This window comes from Opisthocomus hoazin, chromosome 14 (assembly GCF_030867145.1).
Source record: "Opisthocomus hoazin isolate bOpiHoa1 chromosome 14, bOpiHoa1.hap1, whole genome shotgun sequence".
Taxonomy (NCBI): Eukaryota; Metazoa; Chordata; class Aves; order Opisthocomiformes; family Opisthocomidae; genus Opisthocomus; species Opisthocomus hoazin.
In genome coordinates this window covers 22,592,735-22,616,172 of record NC_134427.1, presented here as the reverse complement: position 1 = coordinate 22,616,172, position 23,438 = coordinate 22,592,735, and the positions used below count along the sequence as shown (strand labels likewise).

General features: G+C 42.8%; 1 long non-coding RNA gene across 1 annotated transcript in view; it reads left to right on the top strand.

The window, feature by feature from the left end:
* The window catches only part of LOC142363083 (uncharacterized), a 54,104-nt gene that overhangs the window by 714 nt on the left and 29,952 nt on the right, over window positions 1–23,438 (top strand). The window contains exon 3 of the long non-coding RNA XR_012765470.1: window positions 917–987. This is a non-coding gene — a long non-coding RNA (uncharacterized LOC142363083). The remainder of the gene's footprint in view (window positions 1–916; window positions 988–23,438) is intronic.

The following is a 23,438-nucleotide window of genomic DNA, read 5'->3' as shown; positions in this document are numbered from 1 at the left end:
GTGAGTAAATGTATTACAGAATCACAGCATGGTCGGGGTTGGAAGGGACCTCTGTGGGTCACCCAGCCCAACCCCCTGCCCAAGCAGGGTCACCCAGAGCAGGCTGCACAGCACCGCGTCCAGGCAGGTCTGGAATATCTCCAGAGAAGGAGACTCCACAGCCTCCCTGGGCAGCCTGGGCCAGGGCTCTGTCACCCTCAGAGGGAAGAAGTTCTTCCTCGTGTTCAGCTGGAACTTCCTCTGCTTCTGTTTGTGCCCGTTGCCCCTTGTCCTGTCACTGGGCAGCACTGGAAAGAGTCTGGCCCTGTCCTCCTGACCCCCACCCTGCAGATATTTAGAGGCATTTCTAAGGTCCCCTCTCAGCCTTCTCTTCTCCAGGCTGAACAAGTCCAGTTCCCTCAGCCTCTCCTCGTAGGAGAGATGCTCCAGTTCCCTCCTCATCCTCGTAGCCTCGTATTGATGCAGTGGAGTGTAAAGCAAAGTGGAATAAACAGGTCTGCCTGCTTATTATTCAAAGGTTTTAAAATTCAGTCATTCATTGCTTTCCGCAGAGAGGGGACTGCTTGGTGCTGGCCCTTTTCATCTAGCTTGATACAAGAAATTAAAGTAATTTACACAAGAAATTAAAATAATTTACACGTGATAAGCATTAGTCTTACATTTTCCATCTGTACAAGTGATAGTAGTGATCAGAGAGGTGTACAGCTGCAACTGGAAGGGGCAGTTATCCCCACTGCAGGAATGGGAGTCAGCTGAATGCCAATGAGATTTACGCTGTCAACACGATGGAGGGAGAAAAATGAAATTAAGAAAGTGTGCGCCATTTAGATCAGCAAAATCTGCATTGTGTACTAAACCTTGCCAACCCAAAGACTCACCTTTCATTGATTGCTGTATGTCCTGTTTTCCTTCGCAGGAAAGTTATGTTAGAAACAAGCCAGCAATCACTGGAGCTGAGCAAGATCAGTGTCTGGAAGAATCGAAGAGGTAGGCTGACGGTTTTCATGCTCTGGATTACAAACGATAGTGATACAGGGTTGTGAGAGACATTACCTTTTCTTTAAAATTCTAATCAAGATACACAGAGAATAATACAGAATAACTTAAGAATAACACAGATCCTCACAATTCACACTAAATACCTCCCTGGCAGCTTGATACTTCATTATTTATCATTGTCCATTTTTTTATGGCAACAGTTGACATTAGATTATTACTGACCTGGTTGGTATTTGAATTTATTCCCTAGAGGTTAAACACTTTGTAGTTTCATGTTCTCAGTCCTTTTTAAAATTCATAACTTTAGAGCATGGAAAATATATTGTTCTATCAGGTTTATTTCTTTGACATTTATTGAGTGGAGAGTGTGATCCTAATATTAAAGACTTTTGATTTGAAGCCCAGGATCCAGATAATTCTTTTCACTGGTGTTCCCTAAAATAGGTCATTTTATAACTCTGGTTCCCCTTGTTGGTGTCTAGGAAGTTAATATGTTGAACGGCATAACTGTTTGGACCAGTATTTGTTTTTAAACGATTTGTGCTTGGTAATAGATGGCTCAACCCAGTTGTGTCAGAAGGTGTTAAGATTTCCGTCTGCTAATGCCATGGAGCTGGTCCTATACGGAGCCATAAATAATGTTATGTGAGAAGCAGTGACAGGCTTTTACTCCAGCTCGTCTCTTTATCATATGTTATATTAAATTTAAACACAATCGTAGAATTCCTTTGTGTGGGTAAATGCTTTTTGATGTCTCCTTCTATTAAAGTTGTAACATCCCTTTTAACCAGAGGGCTGCATAAGAATTCATACTTCCTAGTAATGGTTCTCAAATAATCATAATCTCATTAATGTTGCCAGCAGAACTAATGGGGCTGTCACAACGAAGTTCAGTACCCAGTTGGAGAACTACAGTGTGAGGCCAAAGGAGTTAAGCATGTTCTGATGGTGGGGGAAGTTAATGTGACTCATTAATGAGATGCTCATAAGCATTGTTCTGTAGGAAAAGGCAGGTAGTTTGAGGTTGGTTTTTTTAAACTCTGGAAATACGAAGGACAAATGCAAGAACTCTTAGGAAATTTGAAAGCATTTGTTGACAGTTCAAGACCCAGTAAAGGTTTTCTTCTTTATTAGCACAGACACTGAAAGTACTGCCAAGTAGCACCTAGACACCATAAATCATTGACGAGAGTGGAGAGTTTGAAAATATTACAAAGAAAATGTTCTAGGGCATGCAGCACCTCAGAAGTCGTTGGTCGGGGCCTGCCGTATTTAAAGCAGTCATTTCCGTTTCCATTAATTCACATCTCTAATTAGGAAATGGATTGATATTTGCTTAAAGTGGCAAGAGACTGGCTGATGTCCATGGCAGATCAGAAGTGTGCGTACAAATGAAGTGTTAAAAGTGTCCACTGAGTTTCAAAGAGAAAAAAATGTAGACCTGTATTTGTAGGTAGCTGTTGTTAATTACTGTGCTTCAGTTGGCAGTAGGAAACCACCATTAGCTGCATTTTCACTGGGCTTCATAGTGGAGAAAAGAGGACTAAAAATATTTTGTGAAAAACAGATAAACTGTCTCCTACTATCTTGGCCGTGGTCACAGTAGCATCTCTGCAGGCAGGTACAACTTTCATCTTGGTTAGACTTGGCAGCCACCCTGGGGAGAAATACCCAGTGAAGATCCGGGTTGTGAAAAGCGGCTTTGTGCAATGTGTTGTTTCTGTGAGTTGCTGGAGAGCGTTGCACGCTTTCCGCAGCATAACCTGGGGAAAGGATGTCCGGAGCATGAGGCGCAAACCGGCAGTTACCACCTGTGATTGCGAAGGAGCCACAGCTGCGTTTCCAAGGTTGGGTGTTAGTGCGTAGGCTGAATTCCAGTCAGCCCTACCTTCCTGATTTTGCTTTGTGCTTTCAGCTGGAGAAATATTCTTACTCCCTATATGTCCTGACATGGTGGTAAATAGCAAACATCTACCTTCCCACGTTGGGGTGCATTTGAATGCAAACTGCATACACAGGTTGCAGATTTCCTTGCGAGTCCTTTCCCCTTACAGTAGCAAGAAATTGCAATAACCTTATGGGAAAACATCTGAGAATGCAATTAAGTTCCATTAGCCAGCATTATAAAATATCTATTCATATATGTACATGGATATATATTTCCATTTATGTGGAAGCATCCAAACTCCTTGCCAGAGGAGAGACACGCAGCTGTGAGAAGCGCTCTGTCTGAAGAGCAGAGAGGAGGCTGACCAGGCGTTTGACAGTAGTTGCTTGCAGAGGGCGTAATACCTGTAGTGGAGGAGAGTTAGAGTTAGATCCACTCTTGCTTTCTCAGAGTGCTTCACTTGGAAGTGTCAGTTTGCTGATCCCAAGCCTAAGATCGCATGGGATGAGGCTGAATTTCTGAGTCAGGTCTTTCACCGTAGTCTCCATCTTTTCTGTCTGAACAGATTCAGTGCTGCTTACAACAGTAACGTGAGCGTACGGAAGTTCCAAGGCATGATCCGCTTGCTTTCAGAGGCACACAAAGCTGCTGGTTTTTAACTCGGTGCGCGTCCTTGTGTACATGTTTGTATCAGTTCATTTCCCTGTGCAGAGTTATGGCAGGTGCCTTCAGGGAGATGCTTTAAAGAGCTGAATATTTGAGACCAGTGGTTTAGCATCATGCTGCTGAGGAATAATGCCTTCTCTTAGATGGACAGGTTGGGGTTTTTTCCTGAACATGACATTAATTTATGTGAAAGAGGAGAACTCAGAAACCCATCCAGTAAATGTTTGAGGTTTTCTTCATTTTCTTACTGCCTTTTATTATTTTTGCTTAATGATTTCCCTGTGGACCATCCTGATGAATTCCCAGTGTGCTGCTGTGGGGAGAGCTTCCAAAGGGAAAGGCAAAGTCATCATACACTTTTGACAGAGCGATACTAGACTTATTAATTGGTTTTCTTCAGTAATAGGTTGACTCTTTTGGGAATCTTTCATAATTGACTTCAAACTGATGAGTTGTTTTGACAGTTCAGAAAAAGCCTTAATTTAGAAATTGCAGCTTTTCATATTGACACTCTGTTTAACCCATCATATATCCATCTGTTGCAAAAACACAGTATGTATCCATTCTTCCACTAGCTTTTGTGATACTAGTTGTTGCAGTATTGAAGTGTCTTACACATGCCGTAAGTCATATTAGCGAGGCTCTTTCTGTTCTTCTTCTGTTTCTTTATTGGTGGAATATTATTTCTGCTGGGGAAGGCAGGGTAATTTTGTAGTTTGTTCAGAGGACACTGTTTTGAGATCTTTATAATATAAGGTGGGCTTATTTCTGAGAAATCTCGTGGTCCTGGAGGAAGGGACATCAATGTTGCTCTGAGCATTTCCCTGCTGGTAGGGAGGCGAGTGGTTTGGGGTAATGGTATTTCTGGAGAAAGAACTTCACTCTTAATTTTCTGGGACTGTTTGAGAACTCAGAAAATGGACACTAATCTGAGGTTTGGCAACCACTATGTGCCACTTGGTTGCGTGTGTATGTGTGTGGAGATGTTGGAGAACTTTAGTATCATAGTTTAAGACAAGACCCTGTCAATAAATATAGCTTCTGTAATCTTGAATAGTGATTTTCACTGTATTGGTAAAACTATCATATTCTTAACAGTAGCTTACCTGAAACGTAGCTGATGTTTCCAGCTCCTGTGGGACATGGCTGATGTTTCCAGCTCCTGTGTGTTGAATAATGCTGCAGCTATGAAGTAAATTTATCATTCCCTCCAGTGTGTATTAATTATAAAGAAAATACGATTGTAAAATTCTTAACTCTGAAGTCCTATTAATAGAATGGACCTCATATATGTACATTTTGGTGGGCTTTTGTTTTCTGATCTCCAATTGTTACAGGCTGGTAAGAGTTCGTACTAGGCATCGACGTATACATGCCTAAAATGTCCTTAAAAACCAAGTAAGCACACATATGGGACCACATTTTGCACTGTCACATCATATAATTGTGAAGAACATTCAAAACATTAATTACTCTCAAAAGACACATTAAATGCTGCCACACTATAGGTGGGAAATCAAAGGCATAAAGAGAAAAAGACTCATTTAAGGTCAGACAGAATGACAGCCGAGACTCCTGGATTCTAATGGTGGCACTTCTTGCTGTGACACAAGATGCATCCTCTGATTCATTATCTTTTTCATTATTATCTTTTGATAATGAAAAGTTATCTAATTGATTATGTTATAATTTGGACTGAATTGTCGTATCATGGCATTCTCAAGTTTGTACGAGATCAGAACGTAGAGTCCTATGCTTTTTTCCCCAAGTTTAATAAGCCCACTGATGGATATTTATGAAATAATGATGCGCCTTTTGAGTTGCTGAACCACCAACAGAGGGAGAAGATAGGCGGCAAGAAGCTGACACTGAGTTTGGCAGACAAGTTAAATGATGACGTGCACAGGGGATTTCCAGCATCTGTGTATGAAAGAGGATTTTCAGCGTAAAGAGTGTCTCAGAAATACTGTCAAATGCAGTTAATGTCTCGTTATGTGACCCAGAGAGATTTTTTTCTCCCTCTATTTTAGAAGCTTGAGCATAGGCAGACCATAATCCTTTTCATTTGATATCGTGTTGATCTTTGCTGTCAGATTTTGGGGATGGAGGGCTCTTGATAGTGAAAAAGGAAGGGAGAAGCAAAAATAGTGCGTTTGGTTTTGTTGCAGTCATCTCAGGGCTCCATGTCCGCTTGGGATTGTGGAGGAAGATTAGAATCTGGTTCCTTTTGACTCCATACATAGGCATGAGCCAGATTTCCAGATCTGTGTGTTCGCAGCAGCCTTCCTCTTGGTGAGAGCTGCTTGGTCAGATTTAGCTACCACAAGCGCCTGTGAACCTGCTTGAACTGCTGAGCTGCTTTCAGGCAGCCTGAAGATCAGGAATACACTAAGCTGACGGACTTGGCTGAGCCCTGAATGTACTCTTGAGTAAATCATTCTACCCCGTGCTAGTAGACCAAGTCCAGCAGAAAATGAACTTGGTGATCTGATTCTAATTAGTTTCTTGATTTAATGGCAGTAATTTGACTTTCGCGGTGGTAGTCATTGCCCCAGCTAGCAGGAGTAATAGAATTGGTTTCCTTAAAGGGCCATTTATGATGCACGCTTTGTTGAATCTTAAGCAATAACAAGCAGAAGCCTATAGTTATTTCAAAATTATGGTATTTATACGGTTAAAAGTGTCAGTCTGTCTTCCTGAGGTTGGTGACTGGGAATTGCCAGTATAAGAAACTGAACACTCATAAAGTTAAAATATAGTTTGAATTGATTCCATTTCGTTCTAAGATGATCTTTTGTTGCTGATCTAAGTACCTGGAAGTTGAAGTCCTCATAAAATTAAAAATAGGCAATCAAAATCCTTAAGGAAATGAAACAGCGTGGGATGTGATGTGTTTACACCAGTATAAAACCAGAATGACTCCACAGAAGATAATTAAAAGCAACTGAAACAAATGGACTGATCTTCTTAATAACCTGATAGGCAAAGTATCATTAAAGTATCATTCTAGTTTGGTTACTTCAACTCCATGTGCTTTCAAAAATTACCCTTAAGCTGGAGAGCTGTAAAAACTTGTAGCCTTAGTTATCTTCCTTTTAAACTTGTAAGATTTAGCTCTCCACAGCTAGGTTAGAGTTGGATTAGGTATCTTCACATAGCAGTGCATTTTGAACTGTGGACTTGAGAGCCTGGCGATCTTTGCCTGAAAATCGCATCCTGCTGGCCAGTGAACCTCCTGAATCACTGCAACCCTCTGGTCCTCACGAAAACGCTCGGGGAGGAAGAGAGTGGGGCTGCCTGGCAGGACTGCAGAACAGGTTAGATACACGGAAAGGAAGTCGGGGTGTCTCAAGTCTGAAGAGATATGGTGGAAAAAGTGTTTAACTTGATTTAGTGGAAGGCAGTATTTTGTCCCCCTGTGATTTACACAATCTGTAGCTGGATTCAGCTGGGGAAATTTCTCTATCCAGAAGAACTGAAGGTTTTGGCCAGCCTGTCAGCTCCTTGTCAAGCTTTATTCCCTTCATTTAGGATATATTTACATCTGCCCTTCCTTTATCCTGTATTAAATGGAATTTTCCATTATTATTTCTTGCACCTATTTACATTTATAAATTCTTCAAATTATGGAACACTTAGGAGCTATGAGGCCCTGAGCTTTCAAATTCTTTGTTCATAGAACACCTGCCGACTCCTGCAATAGCTCAACTTAAAAGGCTCCGCTAGATTGTTGCTGAATTTTGAAAAGTGATGTACATTTATAGCCCTTTCTCAGTTATGAATAATAATGTAGACTCTGATCCGCTGCATACTTATGTGTTAAGATGTATGTGTGTACGTAGTCCGTGGGAATTGTTTGCCAAGTAAGGGCCACATTGATCCAATATTGTATTTTGTGTATTTATCATTAAATATTTAAATCAAAAGAACTGTAAAGAATGGATGGAAGGTGCATTTTGAATGGAGGTTGTGATGAAAAATATGTAAACTGGGACAAGTGTGATGCTGGAATGTGCTGCTGGTTTTAAAAAATGAAGGGTAAAGATTTATTTCTATTCTGTCAGGAATTTGTACTCAAATGTTCTGAAAGATTCACAAATTCTGAACGTGTTTAGATCATGTGCGGCCATAGATACACAGAATTTGTAGGAGTGAAGAGGTTTTCTTTTTGCAGTGCTCTGTTATAACCAGCTAAAGTGTCTCTCACGATGTATTACTCTAAAGTGTCAGAAAAGCAACAAAGAACAAATCATAGCCAGAGCAGAGACGAAGATATTAAAACCATAATTCAGCCACAAAGTTGACAGAGCAGGATGAGACAGTGAAACCACGGCACCGTTAGCACGTAACCGAAGCTGCTATGTGTGTTTAAATGTGCTCTGCCTGAATAAAATTGCTTGTCCTTACAACAGGGTATGACTGTTGTTTTGGTCCTTTGCAGCATCAGGGAGCGTTAAACACAAGAGCAGACTTGTGTCTAAAAGCAAAAAACGTCTAGATAAGATGACCTTGATCTAGGCTGATAGAATCCCAGGAGTTATGGGGGCTTCATTAAAAACTTAACAGTGAGGCTGTTACTGAAACTTTATTCTCTTCCCTCTCCAAATAAATGAAATACTGACAAAATCTCCTTAGCTGGCTGGTGTGACGTGCCAGCCGAAGTGTGTCTGTATCGCTGGCTGCCTTCCTGGCAGAGCCTGCGGGTTGGTTCTCGGAGCTGCTGATCTGCTCGGCGTTGCCCAGTCGAGGACAGGCCGAGGTTGGGTTCCACCTGGGCTGTTCTGCGCTGGTCATGCACGTCTCATAATCTTCTAGGTAGATCCCTAGTAAAATTTCAGTCATCTCCTACAAATTGCCTCTGCTGCTAGACTGTTCTGAAGAGATCCCTACTTCCAAATTAGAACTGTAAGGACTGAAGGGTACATATTCCTGGCTCTCCATGGCAGCTCTTACCGCAGCTCCATGCGGTGGCGAAACATGGATTTGGGTTGTAGACCCTTTCTGTTCTGGTTGCTGGTTCAACTCCTGGTCATAACAGTATTAGTTTAAAATTGTTGTAATGCAGTAATGGTTCAGTGAAAGCAGTTGAACAAGCTAGAAGTGTGAGTGTAGTACTTACTAGATACATGCACGTGATTAATTCAGGCCATGAATTGGGAAACCGTTGTGGTGATTGTATGGAAAGACTGTCGCTGGTGACCTGATAGCTACAGCAGGAGACAGGCCATCCCAGCGTATTCTCTGAAGAACAGACTCACATTACAACAAATCCTACAGGGTTTGCTCTGCGGAGACAACCATTACCTGGCTTCCTTGCGGGGAGTTTCTGCAGAGAAGCCACAGTGTGACAGGGCTAGTTTGCTCCCTAAAGGCGATGGATAACAGTGGGATTAAAGACCCCTGGCAGAAGGTTGCGGGTAGTGAGGGCCGATTTATTAATCTGCTAAAACAATTTGCCATTTCCTTTTAATGCTAGTCTGCATTGAAGATCAGATAGCACTTACACTTGAAAATGATGAGTATCAGGGACAGGCCTATAACAAAATAAAAGTGTGATAAAAAATGAAAAATGAAACTGTCAGGAGATATTACAGTTTTAATGTTTGCACTGAAATGAAAAAGCCAAACATCAGTGATGAAAGGCAAAGTAAATATTCTAACTTCTGTGGGCTCAGTCCTATCATGCATTCTGGAAATCTGGATGTTGTTTTAAAAGAAATTAGTTATGATGATACGCCTTTAAACGCTGGCAACGGCAATCCTCTATCTTATGGGAGAGGTTTGACTTGGGGGTGAAAGGCACCGTTCTCACAGCAGGGCAGGCAAGGATAGGATATCTGTGTGTGATCTTTACATGCTGACATTGCTAATAGTCACTTTTAATTATGAAGATAAAAGCTGTTGAGATAATTGTGGATAGCAAATTTCAAATGTAAATGCACTCAGGCAGATTGCCCAAAGAGGTCAGGGTGTCTCTATCCTTGGAAATCTTCAAAACCCCACTGGGCCCGGTCCTGAGCAGCCTGCTCTGGTTGACTCTGCTGTGAGCAGGGGGTTGGACCGCACGATCCCCGAGGTCCTTTCCAACCTCCATGATGCTGTGCTTCTGTGAAGTGAAAGGTTGAAGACATCACTTAATTACAGAATCACAAAAAAAGTTTAAGGAGCTATTCTGTAACCAAACTTGGCCTGTGGTGCTAGGGGACGAGGAGACTTTGAAGCACCCTGGGGTCTGTGGAGGGTGAATACACCGATCCTGCCTGCCGGCAGTGCCTGCTAAGCAGGAGCTTGCGGTGCGCAAGGAATAAAGCGGATCTTGAAGGAACAGAATCATCTGGTTCAATGGAATAAAAGGGAATACATCTTTCCTAAACATTTTTCATAAGGGATCTGAAAATGGCTTGCTTAAAAAAATATCACGCACACAAACACACACAGTGTATGGTCTGAGGGCTGTTGTTTATACCTGGCTTTTGCAGACTCCCACATCTGTGGTAATTTCCACGTAAGAGTCTGTAGGCAAAATTTTGATCTAGGATCAAAAAAAACCTGAAAAACAGAGCATCCAAGACCTAGTGACCCGAGTAACTTCAACAGACGGAATCAGCTGCTGACATGAAATAGCCCCACGAGAACTGTCATTATAGCATCCCATCAGTGAGTTTGCCCAGTAGCTCCCCCAGAGAAAACGCAGATGTTGTACATGGGTGTCCTGGGGCCCTTCCATCCCCCTCCTCTGCAGAACAGAGGGGTGCCGCCTTCTGCTGCGTCAGAGGCCGTTGCTGCTTACCGTGAACGTGTCAGGGATGGTTGGCTTTGCCTTTTATTGACGAGGCAAAGAAGACACTGATGCAGCTGCTTCTTGCTGATGGTACAATTTCAGTGATTTTTCAGCCTGTATAAGGATGATCAAACTGCCGATTCCTTTACAAAGGAGGTTGTTTTCTCCTTCAGAAGCTGCTAGTGTGGTTTTAGGGCACCAAAATTAGTGTGTATGTTGCTTGTTGAGTCCCTAGAGGTACAAGGACAGACAACCTCAGAGTGCCTTCACCTTGCTCTTCTTTGCTGCCGTTCAAGATTTTAATTTCCCTGCTCTTTGCACGTTAACAAATGTCCAGCCTGCTTGCTTCTTACAAATTGCCACTGAATTTTGAAGAGAAAGAACATGTATGGATTACAGGTGTCTTGAGGGCCATCTATATTCATCATCTGGGATATAATACATTGTCTAATGGTAGAAAAGTAATTTTAAAAAGTGCCTGCTGTCTCTCTTGGCTTTTCTGCTCTAATGGCAAAAGAGTGCTGCAGCTGACCTGTAGTGTATGATGTTTTTAACAGGAGTCATTATTATATTCCATGACCAGCCCTGTAACAAGTGTTTTTTGCAACCATTTCTGATTTTTAGTATGACAAGTCTTGTCTAACAGGCATGGCTTGATGTAGAAGGCACGGCAGAGGGACTAGGAAAGGTAGCGGTATTCTCATTTAAAATTCTGTTTTGCTTTCCCCTAACTGCAGCCAAGAACAGAGCTGATGGCTCCTGGTACGTAGAATTGTCCTGGGCTGCCTGTTGGTCACAGACGCTGTGCAGAGCGTTACGTCAGTGAAGTGCTCATTATTCTGATTTGTAGTGGGACAGAGGGTCAGGAATTCTGGGTACGTCCGTGCTACAGTCAGAGCTGCGACCTCCTTTATAAACACCCAGCAGAGCTTGAAGCGAACTGCCTGGGATACCGATTGCAGAGTATCGTGTCAGGCTACACCAGACTGCATGGCCCAGCTTTAGGGCTAAAAAAGGCAACTGACTTAGGTCTTGGGGCCAGTGGGAGCATAAGCAGATTAGAGCAGTAGTGCAAGGTCTTGAACAGCAGCGCATCCACAGTGATCTGATTTACAGAGCTGTGGATCGTGCCAGGGAGATGAGGTGGATTTTCCCACTTCAAGAAAAGTCAGTAACAGGGTAGGATTTACTGTGCTGCCCACTATGCTCCTCATCCTGTCCTCCGCTGACAGGACATCTCTCCATCTTTTATCATTTCTTTCTGTGTACGTGAGAAATTCCATGTTTGAGAGTGTTTGAAAGCCAGAATCAGTTCTGATCTGTCTTTTTCAGCATGCTAAAGTAAAACCCCGGATCTAAACAACCCCGTACTTTGGCGTATCCAAATTTTAATGCTGAGACTTGAATCCGTGTGTATTTATTAACTACAAGGTATTAACTGTTGTTTAATTGTAAGCATCCCTTTTACTGTCAATGGATTCCTAGTGTGAAGGAAACCAGGGGCATCAGAGAGTGCTTCTGAAGCCTTAAGCGCACTGCTTCCCAACCAAGAGCATGAAGGTTTGTCAGAAGAAAAGCTGTTGTCCCTTCTCTGCCTGCTTCATCTCTGCTTGTCTCTCTCAAAAGAGTTGGTGGGTAATTGTACTCAATCAAGTATGCATTTAAGACTTGAATTGCTGCTTTTAGGTAGAGCCCCCTCATTCTGTACTTCAGAGTCACTGAAAAACAATAGAGAACTGAAGATGTAAAATTCAGTCCGTGAAAACGTGCTTTGCAGTCCTAGTTAACTATCTCATTGTCCGGGTCTTCTTAATCCTTTCAAGTTGTGGAAGAAGAAACGGTAGAGTTAGTGCGTGTCATTTATCAAGAAGATAACAGAGCATTAGGCACGGAGCTGGCCATTGACCTGTCTGTACTGCAACTTCAACATCCAGCAAAAACAGAAAAATGGTTGGGATAAAGGTTAAATATCAGGTGCCTCCGGTGAAGTAATCCAATTTCCATTAAACCCTTCAGGTTTAGTCCAAGCCGCGTTACCTCACGGTTGGGCAGGCACACACAGACAGTGCCTGTGGCCCAGCGGAAAGGTGACAACTTGCTGAACTGCTGTAACTTGGACCAAGCCTCTCACCATAGGTGTGGAGACCTCGCTTGAAATAATCCGAGGGTTGTGACCCTGCCACTGATGACACAGGCAGACAGGGCAGCGGCGAGCGTTGAGACCCAGCCATACAGGCGAGCTGTGCAGCCGATGAGCGTCGTGTGGAGCAGCACGTGTGAGACGCCGAATTGCAGCCTGCCTGGAGCAGCAGCGCTGCTGTTAGATGACACGAAACCCCTGTGTCTTCTGCCCTACCAGCCCCTTTCCCTTCCTACCCACCTTTCCGTATCTCAGAGGTCTTTGTCACCTTCGCCGCATCAGACTGCTCCCTGAACGACGGCGTTACTCTCCTCTGAGCGAAGTTGCCACTGGCAACAGCAGCCTCTACAAACTGACTGCAATGAATGAAATTTGCCGTAGTTCTTCCAGAGAAACTTTGTCGTGACAGAAGAAGTGGAAGCACAAGCAGTGCTGTTAGCCGTGTGAAACGGAGTCTGCCTCTGGTTTTTTATGGATGTATCATACTGCCGTGAGGGTTCTGTTCAGCCACCTGAAAACGTTCAGCAAGATCAGCTTCAACATTTGGTTTCTCCCTCTGATTCACTGAAGAACAAAACCTGCCCTGGCTCACTCAGATGGCTGATGCTTTTGGGTGCTGACAGCGTGCAGGCATAAGATGCTCCAGAGCGTTGTCATCGTGACGACATAAGGGGGATTGTGTTCGTGTTAGGGATTATCTTGATTGATTTACCAGTTCCACAGAATAATGTGAGGGTGTTTGTTGCGTTAGTTGTGCTTGCCACAAACAAAGAAGTCTATGCTCGTTGTGATATACATGAAGCAATCTTTTTAAATAACGGACTGGACCTGCGTTTAGGAGGGGGAGATGCTCTTGTAAGCTTTTTAATTGTTCCGGCATTGAAGAGGGACAAAAAACACTACTATTCATTGTGATGGTTATGTTCTACAGCACACAGTTGCTTTCTTTGCTTGGGTTTTTTCATCCTGATGATACAAGCTTCCTTTTTAAGCAAAATTTCTTTCTAACCCAGTATATCCCCTTGGGAGGTTTCAGCGCCTTGGCTGGTTGACAGTGTGATTGCAGATATTGGCTTTTTTAAACAGATTACTAAGGTGGCTGAATGTGCTATTGAGATTTAGCCGTTGTTATTAGGACTGGTGTTCCTGCAGATCTGGGGTGGGAATTTCAGTTTAATCACTGCAAGTTAGAGTTATGAGGTTCAGATAAAACAACAAATATTTGCAAATATTGCAAAATAACAATTATGTGGCTGGAGCCTCTGGAGAGATGTAAAATTCACCTCAGGCTATTATTTGGTGAACATGCTTTCCAGTTCTTAACTTGCCTTGCAGGATCCTTCTCTCAAGGAACGCTGGTGCTTTAGCAGCGCTTTGCTGTCCCCAAGAGAGCTGATGATTCATGCAGATGTGAGGGGGGATCTGAGTAACCTTTCCAGGCGCTGCTCACCAGTGTAGGTTTCAGGAATGATCAGATCTTTGGGATGAAATTTTTCCAGACAAGCTTCCTCATTTTTATCTCGTTTCCTCACCCACAGGACATGGTGGTTGGAACAGGACTTTAGTTGTACAGAGATTCTGTGTGTCTTGGCCCTGTCGTTATGCTGCGAGTGACATACTGGCTGTTGTTCTTGTAATGTCTGAACAAGTTCATATCCTATTGTGGAGAGAGCCAGGAAACCCAGAGCCGCTCAGAATCTTCACTGTGGAGGTTTTCAGGACCGCTACAGAGGGATTTAAAATTATTTTACTTAGAAAAGTTAATAAGTCAAGCTGCCTGACAGTATTCATGGATGGTGTTGTGCCCATTTGCCTGAACAAGGAGTAGATGCAGAAAACAATAGCTTGCGCAGTGTCACTTGGATAGTAGTAGACACGAGTAGAAACTAGATTGTCAAACTTCATTTTGGCCTGTGCTCCTGTTGCACTATGCCAATAAAGAACGTCGTTCACGTATGATGAGGAGGGAGATCTGTCAAATTAGATTGCCTGAAAAGGGATTTAATTTAGAGCACTCGTTGAACAGCAGCAGTTCATTACTTGAAGGTAAAGAGTTAGTGTACGAGTGCTGTGTGTACACACACAAGGATGTGATACTCGGGCTCGGAGGTAACGCGTGGGGGCCCACAGCTGTGGAATTCCCTACTTCCCTTCCTCTCCGGAGCTGTCCCTGCTCAGTGTGTCATTCGTCGTGTAGCAGAGCTTACTACTGCTGGGCCATACTCATTTTTCATGGAAACTGTGGTGGATTTCTCCCGTTTTCGTTTCTGTTCACTGTAATATGGCTGAGAGAGCTGACTGGTTTTGCCTCTTTGCTCTTGGTGTCTGGAAGGATGCTCTCTCTAACTGTTAAATGAGATTACACCTGAGCAGAATTATAGATGTTTAAAAAGCACTCAGGAGAATGACTGCCCTCGCATCTGGAATTAACACCTCTAGAGGTCAAGAACATAAGCAACACCCTCACCCTCAATAAAATTCAAGGCCATTTTCTTTGCATAACAGCAGTGAAAGTTACGACCCCTCCCTGCCAACCAGTGGGAAAAGAGCTATGGCTACATGGCTTCTGTCCAGGAAGGAGTGATGAGCGTTATGTATTCTTCAAGTTGGGAGCTCTATAATTCTATTAGCATTTTAGATGAACTCTGGAGCTTTTACAGATTTGCATTCCTGCAGGCATGCACTTGCGCATAAATGCTAAAATATCTTCTATTTTCAGCACCAGAGAGCTAACCTCCGGTAAGCAAAGCACTAGGGAACAGAGGCTCCACTTAGAATAGATTAAATTCCAGCTACAGAGAAACATCATTTGGATTTTTTTTGCAAGAGACACTATGCTCTGTTTCTTCAAACCTCAGAGTATGAATAAAACTTAAATTATTGAGGCAAATAGCTTAGGGAGTTTCAAATAAGGATTAGACAATTATATGAATAAGAATAGGTAGGATAAAAAGAGAAGGGCTATCAGGTTGCCTGCATCTGCTTGTAAATTCATCACCAGTATAAAAGTAAGGTAAAAATCCCATAAGCATTGCCATCAGGGAGAAGATCTCTGCATGAGCAAGCGCTGTCTCTCGCAGCAGTGACTTTGGGCGTGTTTCTAGGTTGCTAACTAGAGACATTTTAAAGAGACCTTGTTTTTCAGAGGTGGTTGTTTTGCTCTTTCTGACTCCCAGATTCCTTTATTATGTGAAGAGATGATGCTTTGAATAGCTGAACATGTTTGAATACCTGTTTCCTACTACACAAGTATATTGCTAATCATCTGGGACTGACCTGAGCTCGGAATAGATTGCTGTTACTCTTACATTTCCAGTTCTGTCTAATATATATAGTAATTATTTGCTGGCACCAGGGGGAAAGGGAACACGGACCCCTTCAGTCTTAGCTCTGTACGAGTGTTACCTGTGCTACAAAATCTAGAGGAGTTTCATATTTAGGTTTATTTTTAGGCTCACCCTAACTGCCTAGCTTAGCGAAATACCAGGCTGCTCTTCTGAGGTGAGCAAAGGGTATGCAAATCTATGAGGGCTACTCGTGGTAAAAGCAGAACGTGGATGCCTTCAGTCACCTTCTAGAGGTTTCTCTGTCTTTGCCCTGGCTCTGGAAAGAGCCAAAGCAGACTGAGTATTCAACTGAAGCTGTAGTTATGAATGCACAGGCTTTGTTGGCTCTGCCTGCCAAAAGGTTCCCCCTCTCTCATGCCTCGCGGCTTCTTCCCAGCGCTGCTCTCCCTCTTAGTTGTGCCAGCCCAGCTCTTTTTGGGACCGTGCTGGAATATGTCTCGGTGTCTTTGTAGGATGTTACTCAGATACGCCTGGCGTCACATGGTTCTATTTTCCTCTTCAAAGTGACGGCTTATATTGAAACAAATTTGCAGCTTTCTGGACACTTCGCAGATGTCAGCAGTGTGTCCGCTGAGACTAGTCAGATCCTTATAATGCAAAAAGTCTCCTTCCTAAAATGGGGATACTTTCTCAGTAAACGGGGATACGTTTCCATTCGATTATGTCATTATAGGATTCATGACACAGATGAGCAATTTTGATCCTTTCCAGTAGAAAGAAGCAATGCACATACACACTCAAGTGCAAATGACATTGTTCCCTCTGTGTTTTGTGAAATGGCAGTTATGGAGAGAATAAACCCAGAAGAAAGGCTCTAGATAAATCTTTATCTGAATTATCAACAGAGTTTCTCTCTCACTCTTTCTCTCATTTCATAGACCATTGACCAATATTCCCATGCAACCATCTTTTAATAGAAAAGACAGATTTCCTCCTAGGAAGGGGAAAATAAATGAAAAGATTATTTGCTTGGACAGATCATCTGGAGCAGGGAAATCAATTGGGATTGTTTATTCAGCAGAAGAAGCAGGGGAACCGATGACAAAAAATTACTTATAACCCGGGAGACCTATCACACCCTGCTTAGCAAAACACTTTTCGTACATACGGGACCTCTGCTTGCCTTTTTTGTGGCTGTGATACTGAGATAAATGTGGTTTCCTTTATAACAGCCAACGCCGTTGTTATCACCTAGGGAAACTTCTGCATATATCAGCGTTGCTGGATGGGTATCTTTGCTGCTGAATTGTTCCATGGTTGAAACTGAGTAATCTTGTATGATTAATCTCTGAATAACAGATGCCAAGTGTCTAATTGGTTGGTGCCTCCTGTAGCAGTGAGACTGCCCTTCACCAGCTGTGGGGTACCTGTGACGGGTACTGCTGGAATTTTCCCGCTCCTTTAAAAGCTTTTCAGCACTCCTCAGCACAACAAGCTGTTGTGACTGGTTAGCTTAGAATCATAGAATGAATCATAGAATGGTTTGGGTTGGAAGGGACCTTGAAGATCATCTGGTTCCAACCCCCCTGCCATGAGCAGGGACATCTCCCACAAGCCCAGGGTGCTCAGAGCTCCATCCAACCTGGCCTTGAACCCTGCCAGGGAGGGGGCAGCCACAGCTTCTCTGGGCAGCCTGGGCCAGTGTTTCACCACCCTCATGGGGAAGAATTTCTTCCTGATATCCAATCTAAATCTGCCTTCTTTTAGTTTAGAGCCGTTCCCCCTTGTCCTGTCACTACACACCCTTGTGAAAAGTCCCTCTCCATCCTTCCTGTAGGCCCCTGTGACCTCCTGGGTCTCTCTCAGTAATGTTACACATCGTGGCAGGAGAATCTGACAGCTGAGACAGTCAACAGCTTAGCAGGGCATTGGCATTTTTCTCCCGAACAAGCTTAGAGGAAAAGTATAATATATGGTTAAATGAAATAATTTCCAGCAGCACCTGTAGAAATGGTCACTGGGCGTGTAGGGAATTTCCTCCACAGGCTGTGATCAGCCCCAGGTGAGGTCTGCAGAAGGGGCTCTACAGTCTTCTGTGATAGCTACTGCAAATACAGCCACATAAACCCAGCAGTCCATATTACTAGGCAGGCACCGATGGGATCTTACTGCTGTCTACATCCCCATCGTTTTGCACGAGAGGATGGTTCTATATAATCTGTCTGCAATTCTACCGTGACATCTTTGAACACTGTATCTGAGCAGAAATGAATCATTTCATTCTCCATCCTAGTTAAGCCCTTTCCAGGGTTGTTCTAGGGTGACATTAAAAAAGAAATTTAAACAAAACCATGCCACATAGCATTTAGGCAGGAAGGCGACAGATACGGAACAGTGAACAAGGGGGTACAGAGGCAGACTGTCCCTAGCTGACATTTGCCTACAACACTGAGATTCTAATTCATCTGGAAAGTTCTGTGACTTCTTTAAAGGGAGTTTGATAGGAGCTGGGTTTGCATTTCATCTTGTGTGGGGTCATTAAGCCACTGAATATCCCTTGTTGGCCTCCAGGAACTACAGGCTGGAACCTGGCTGTGGTGCTTTGTGGTTCAATAATAGAAGATAATTTTCAAATACCTCTATTTTTAAAGTATATTTCTACAAAACAAGTGGGTGCATGCATTTTTAAGTGATACAGGGCTTTTCACTGGGGCATAAAGTTGGAAATGCAGCATCATTGACTCTTTTGAAATAGGTGGGACATCCAGAAGGGTAAAGGGAGATGTGTCCAGTCCAGTAACTAGAAAAAACAGTGAGGGAGCAGGACTGCCCGTCTTCACTGCTGTTTCAGGGAGACCGCGCAGGTAGAGTGGGAGGAGAACCAGGTTGGAGAAGCAAGAGGAATGCAGGCAAAACCCCAGGGATGTCACCCAGGAGAGAGCAGTAATCCCCTGGGGTGGATAAATAAATCCAAAGGACATAAGACGAGTATCACAGTGCAGTAATGCAGTTATTTAATATTTCTGGTATCATCTAGTCTGGCAAAGATTTAGAATTGCAAGAAATTCTTGCAACAATATCTGCATACAGCAGACCATGTTACTGTGCCATTTTAGAACTGTCTTAGCAAGAGGTACGTATGTCACGTGTGGGTAGCTGAAGAGCTAGTCTGTGAACTGAGAAATGAGTCTGTTAGCTTCAGTGAAAAACACCTAGTTATCAGAAACAACAAAAAATTCATAATGAGAGTTGCATACAGGAAACTAATTGATAATGAGTTTTGTAATCCCAGGCTGAATTAGGCTGTTCTCATACAGACATAGAGAAGTGTAACTTTTCCCTGCATTAATATTTTCACCAATTCATCTGGTTTTATGGATAACATTTCTTTAACAAGGGATTGTTTGCTGTAGTTTCCTATTTATACAGCGAAAAAATTGCCTGCGCAGGAAGTACTATCCTGATGGATTTAATTGTTAAAGAAGTCCCGAGGATGTTGTCCATCCACCACCTTTCTGAAGTACTGCTCTAGGTTACATAGCTGATGATAGTTTGTATTGCAACTGCTTTGTTGCCAGGTCTTAATTTTGTTAGGTTGGTTTGGTTTGACTTGGCTTTGTAAAAAACATGACAAATTAATTGTATCTACTTGAAGGTGCTGTCTCACAGCCAGGATGCAATTTTCTGTTCACTTCATTATTGCAGAACTCAGTCTGAAAGCCAAAGCACACTGACCTACAGCATATAAAACATTAATAGAATATTAAAGTCATGTATGGGAGATAAACTGTGAGGTAAACCTGAAATGAATATTATGATTAATTTGGGTGAATGCATATGTTTGTGCTTGCAACCACATCTGTTGTCTTCTGGAGAGAATCAAAAGCACCCATCTGTTTATTGTAATAGTTTCTAGTCTGCGTATGCGGATTCTCTTTTATGTTGAACGTCAGGGCCTGCACTTGTAAGCCAAGTGGTTCAGAGAATGAGATCTGAAGACCTCTGGAATTCCAGGAGCTATACTAAGCAGTGTATAAATATATATACTGTCATTTTGAAACTAATGTGGACACCTTGAAAACCATATCTTAATTTGAACAATAGAGAAGGAAGAAATTTAAGAAGAGAATGCTGTAATCTGTAAAAAGCTACTGCTTGGCAAAGCAAATACTGCCTGGTCTGTGACAGGAGAGATGCTGCGCAGCGTGCTGCTCCCTTTCCCCTTCCCAGCTGCCTCCAGAGTGCCTCCTTTGCTCCTGAATACACAGTGGTACATTTTTTCAAGTAATAACACCCTATTTCCACGTCTGCTATCTAAATTACCGCCTGCAAGGTGGCACACATTCATTAGATTGGTGAATTTCATCAATAGAAAGTTCATTAAAAGAAGTAAAGCACTTGGATCACTGAGTTGTTAAAAAGCCCAACTTCTGAAAAGTCCTAGATAAATCATTCGCCATCGTCAGCTGGCAGAGATTCAGGCAGCATTTCGTTGGAGATGCCATCTCCAAAGTAACACAGCAGGTTTGGAAGGTGGCCGCTTCTAACGTACGAACCCTGCAAAGATACTCTTCTCTGCTGTTGGGGTTCAGCAGACCTGTTCTGCTCTACCGTCTGTATCTAATGCTCTGACTCCCTTGACTGCTAACGCTGAATTGATGCCTCCCAGCACATTATCAAGAGATGTCGTGATAGGTGAGATGATGGTGTTGATGCCCTGAAAAGCCAGAATTGAAGACTCAATAGTCGGCAGACTATTCAGCAGGTATTCTTTATTGCGGCGCCGGGCACACGGGGGATCTCTCCTCCAAACGTGTGCACCGAAGAGACACAGTTACTAGGTATTTATGCTATGTTAACATACATATTCATTACATTTCCAAGAAATGTTTATCATAGTAATGGCTTTTCCAAGAATTCATTAATATATGGTAATGTCCGTCGCACATGTTTGTTTGGCGTCTCTCGGCAGGGATCTTCAGATTATCCTGCAGCCTCCTTATCTCTGTAGTTTGCATACCTGTTCTCCCAAGGCCCAGGTGCCTAAAGGGATTATTCAGGAGTCCCTTGTCTTGCAACCGTCCTAATATTCACAAAGAACCAAGACTTGTTTCTGACCACCTGAAGTGATAACATCCCCTACATGTTACATTTGTTACATTTACAGTTATCAGTGTCTTTAAAACCAGACAGCTGAAAGCGCCTGAACACTCGTGCTCACGTTAGAGATCCTGTTATCCTTGGTGCCGTACAGCCCTCCAGAGCTACCATACCTGTCCTCTGAACTGCTTATCTGTTAAGAATTCAGTCATCAGTCCTCAAAAGACTTTATTATTAATGTAAAAGTCTTGCTCTGGTTGGAGCCATGTTCTTTGGTAGGATTATCGCTCTTTGTCTGGCCTCACTAACAGAAAATATTTCACCACAGATAAGCAGTGGGTTATGATGTGCTGGGTGGTATTGATCCCTTATCTAAGCGCCACATGATCTAGAGTGAAAATGTCTGCAGAAACTGTCAGAAATTAGGGTCTGGCAAAAACAGCTCTTTTAGTGAAAGCAAAGCATAAATGTGTTAAGTGGGGCAAGAGAATTCCCCAAGGTGTTCTACTGAAGATCTCGTGGGTTAAAGCCTACTTCCAAAGCAGCGTCATGTGTGCAGTCTTGCATTTATTTTTTTCTGCCCAGGGCAATATCAGTTTGTGAGTTATCCGTGCCGTTTGAACCACAGAATTTTTGCTTTCAGAAATCTGATCATCACTCCTTAGTGAGCACAGAAGGAAAATAAACTCGCACAAGTTCAGGTTCTCCTACTCGCGGTATAAGTCCCTTACACAATTTATTCAGTAAATCCCCTGCAGAAACTCTTCGCTGCTGGAAAAGCTTGGGTGGAAGCTCTGGGGTTTCATGACTTCCAGCTGTGACTGTTGCCACTGCATACCAGATTGGAAATTAAATCGGTTTTGATTACAATGCTTGCAAAAATTCTCACGGTGAGCAGGTTTATTCTTGTTAAAATCAACAATGTAGTTTGTAAAGAATCATCCAAGGTTTCACTTGCAGGTCACACATTTATTGGATAGCTTAAGCCTGTAGTGCTAAAAAGTGGTGAATCTGTTTCTTGGCACTTTGTGCCAGATCAAAAGCTCTGATGACGCGTGGAACAAAGCACTGAACTAGTGCAAAAGCTCGATTTGGTTCGAGTATGTTAAAAAAAAGTGTTGTGTAACAACTTTGTCTCAGCAGATTTTATGACATGTCAGGTATCATTTCTCTTTCCAGAGCTGGCAGAAAGCCAACACAAACCACAAAGGCTCCATAAACACCATAGTGTACGCTCTGGCTGGTTTGATTAAAATGTGATCATGTTGTCCTGCCTAATTCAATCAAATTTATACCTCCAGATTACCTGGTACTTCATACATCTGACCTTAAAGTCGAACCACAGCCTCCGTGACAAGGTAATATTGTCTCAGTAAAGGAAATGTTGCCAGGAACTGTAATTAAGGGCCATCCAAGGCCAAGCTTCATAAGCAGGATCTGACTTGGGAGGCTGTGGAACAGCCCCTTTGAGATGTCTGCAGGCTGGCTGGCAGAAGCACAGAACACCTTCTGCTCCCATTTGCTCCTGCTCTAGCTGTGAGTCTGCAGTGCATCTGAAATTCAGTTGGCGATTTTTCAAGTTGGACACCCCAAAATCAAAAGCCTCAGATATTAGTGGAGTACCCTAGCAGAATTAGGCCTTAATCTCTCTGCTTTGATCTCCCTGCCTGTTAAACTGGTAAGATAAGTGCTGTGAACAAGGTCATGGTTGTAACTGTAATTTAAATACTGTGAACAAGTTAACGGTTGTAATTGCAGTTATGGCCGTTTCCCCCACATACAATACAGCATTTGTGTCTTCCGCCTGGCTACCTGCTCTGAGAAACTTCTCTGACAGGCACGATTACGCAGTGTTGTGATCTGTTTCTCTGCGCCAAGTACAGAAGATGGGCATTGAGCAAAGAAGAGGACAGAGATCTTTTGACTGGAGAGGAGCCATTAAGGTCTTGACTGGACTCATTAAAGTGAGCGGATGAGCAGGTGCAGCAGTGATTCATGCTCTGGCGTAAGAGAAAATCTGGTCATGTAAGCCCGAAGAACATTGAATTCCTTTTATAGCACTTTCATATCATAAATACTGGCAACTGCCTTTATTGCTGCTCGCAAAGAATTCTGCTCACCTTGCTATACAGAAAATCTTTGCAGCTTGCTGTATTTATTGGAGGACTCCGATGCGTATTCTTCCATACACCACTGCTTCCTCTCTCACCTTCCTTCCTTTTCCTCATTGCAATTACATGGCAGACATGAAAGATGTGTCTTCAGGTAGAAGATGAATTTGATAGTGAGAGAATGTGAATGAAATACACAGAGAAATTAAGAAAATATTGTTTAACACATTTAATTGAAAATTGTTCTTAAAACCACCCCCAAAGCAGAAAATGTTTTTGCTTTTATCTACCAATTATTTTTGAAAGACACAGAAAGAAATGTAGCAGGTTCATTTTTATATCTGTGAGGCAGAGATGTCGCTGGAAATAACATGAGTTGGTTTCTAAATCAGTCTTTCTTTTTATCTTCGTTTGTCTCCAAGCCTGTGACAGGATCACAGCAGTGGGAGATGGAAAGATTTTGAAA